Source organism: Palaemon carinicauda, chromosome 5, assembly GCF_036898095.1.
Source record: "Palaemon carinicauda isolate YSFRI2023 chromosome 5, ASM3689809v2, whole genome shotgun sequence".
NCBI classification, from domain to species: Eukaryota; Metazoa; Arthropoda; class Malacostraca; order Decapoda; family Palaemonidae; genus Palaemon; species Palaemon carinicauda.
The window spans coordinates 82,177,143-82,179,642 of NC_090729.1; positions in this window are offsets into that span (position 1 = coordinate 82,177,143).

The following is a 2,500-nucleotide window of genomic DNA, read 5'->3' on the forward strand; positions in this document are numbered from 1 at the left end:
GAAGTACAGGCACGGACCCAATCATTAGCATCCTTAATAATGCCGTGCCAAATGAACTTCGTCTTCAGCAGCTGTGCAGTAGAACGGCGCAAGGGATGTGAAAGGCCGTGAATGAAATCAAACACCTGTCGGCGCATGAGAGCAGGAATTCATGGTCGCGGTCTACCGGTACTGGCATCACAGAGGAGGGTGGTGTTGGAGTCATCAAGGGGGAGATCTTCCCAAAGGAGGGATGTGCAGGATATCCTACATGCTTGATACTCTGGATCCGGTCATTTGGCTTCAGCCAAGGCGTTGTAATCCAATCTCAGTTGAACGGCGGCCAACGTGTTTCTTGACAGGGAATCGGCAACAGGATTCATTTTACCAGGGACTTATTGAAGGGGGCAATTATATTCAGCCACGGCAGAGAGATGTCGGCGTTGACGGGCGGACCAGGTGTCAGGCTGTCGAGTGAAGGCGTACACCAGAGGCATGTGGTCTGTGGGAATGACGAAGGGTGTACCTTCTAAGAAATGGTGAAAGTGACGGACAGCTAAGTGCACTAACAGTAATTCGCGATTGAAGGTAGAATAACCCGATTCTGCCTTTGACAGTTTTTTGCTGAAAAAGGCCAATGGACGGGGCGAGCCGCTGACCATCTGTTCGGGTACTGCACCAATAGCGACGCCGCTGGCATCGGTGAAGAGAAGGATAGGTGCATGTGGGAAGGGATAAGTGGGAGCAGCAGTGGTTGAGAGGGCATTCTCTGTGTTGCAGAAGGCCACTTCTTGAAAGGGACCGCACTTCAGGTCTTTTGGCTTGCCCTTGAGTGAGGCGTAGAGTGGAACAAGAGTGGCGGCAATGGCTGGCAGAAAACAGTGATAATAGTTGATCATGCCCAAGAATTCCTCCAGTGCTTTTACGGTCGAGAGCGTGGGGAAGTTCTGAATGGCTGCTACCTTCTCAGGGAGGGGATGGATTCCTTCCGGAGTGATGTGGTGCCCTAAGAATGACACTTTGTTAGCGCCAAAGGTACACTTGTTGTACCGGACTACAAGGCCGTTTTGTTGTAGTCGGTCGAGCAAGATACGTAGGTGACGGAGGTGTTCCTCTTTTGAGAAAGAGAACACAAGTATGTCATCCACTTAACATACACAGAAGGGGAGGTCCCATAAGATGCCATCCATGAGACGTTAAAAAGTGGCCCCAGCATTACGAAGGCCAAAACAGGAATAATTGAAGGTGTATGTACCAAAGGGAGTGGTGATGGCAGTCTTGGGGATGTCCTCTGGGTTCATAGGCACCTGATAATGCCCCTTCAGGAGGTCGAGCATGGAGTAACCCTTCGCTTTGTGCAGGTAGTAGGTCACGTCGGCGATGTTTGGAAGGGGGTAGTGATCCGCTTCTCTATGCATGTTCAGGCGCCTGTAATCCCAACAAGGACGGAGGGAGCCGTCTTTCTTCAGGCCGATGTGTAAGGGGGACGACCATGGGCTTAGAGGGCTTTTGGGAAAGGCCAATTGCTTCCAATTTGGCGAAGACTGCGGGTCCCGTCGTTTTGATACAGTGATAAATATTGTGTTTGGCAGGAGCCGTGGGCGTTTGGTTAAGGTCTGGACGGAATACTTCCAAGTATGACATGAGGAGGTGGTGAAGGCATCCATGGGTGCGCTGATGTGGAGAGCGAGGTTGGAGGGGCCGGGTTGAAGAGGTATTGATAGGTACGAGTCTGCATTGACCAATCGTCAGGGGGAGACATCGACCAGAAGGCGGAAATGAATAGAGAAAATCCACAACGAGAAACTTCCAATGAAATTTGCCGTTTCCAAATGATAATGTGAGGTTCTCATAACCGTAGGTGTGTATCCCAGATCCGTTGGCAGCTACCAGGCGGACGTCGGCAGACTTAGACAGACTACGTCGTGTCCTGAAGAAATCCCTTGGCAAAAGAGAACGACAAGCACCCGTGTCTACCAAAAATCACACGCCCGCTCCTGCATCATGTAAAAAGAAAAGATTAGAAACACGGAGGCCACCGTCACGAGCGATGGCCTACTTACATGTTTTTTGGCCACTGACAATCCTTGGCACATTTCTTTGTGGCAGCCCCGAATCTGGAGGGGTAGTAGTAAAACTGCGGCCGATGGGCTGTAGAAGTCATTAGTTGTGGTGCGAGCAAGTGGTGGGTGATGGGTGGCTTTGTCACCACTCCGGCACGTCATGGGTTATGCATGTGTGTCCTACGGTATGCTCGTCAGCTTCTTTAGACTGTTGAATAGGTGTACTCTTCGCCAGGAGTGGACGCATTGATGGAGGTCTTTAAAGACGTGAAGCAGCTGTTCATAAGGGCATTGGCTTTGGTCATCAAGTCCTTTATGGGTAAACTATCGACATCAGGTATGGCAGTGCATAGAGGTTTGGGTAAATGGTGTACCAAAAGGGCACGAAGTAGGTTCACCTCATTAGGAGAGCCATCTGCTGCTGGTTGCAGGCGGGTGATACTGGTCGTTTCCCTGCT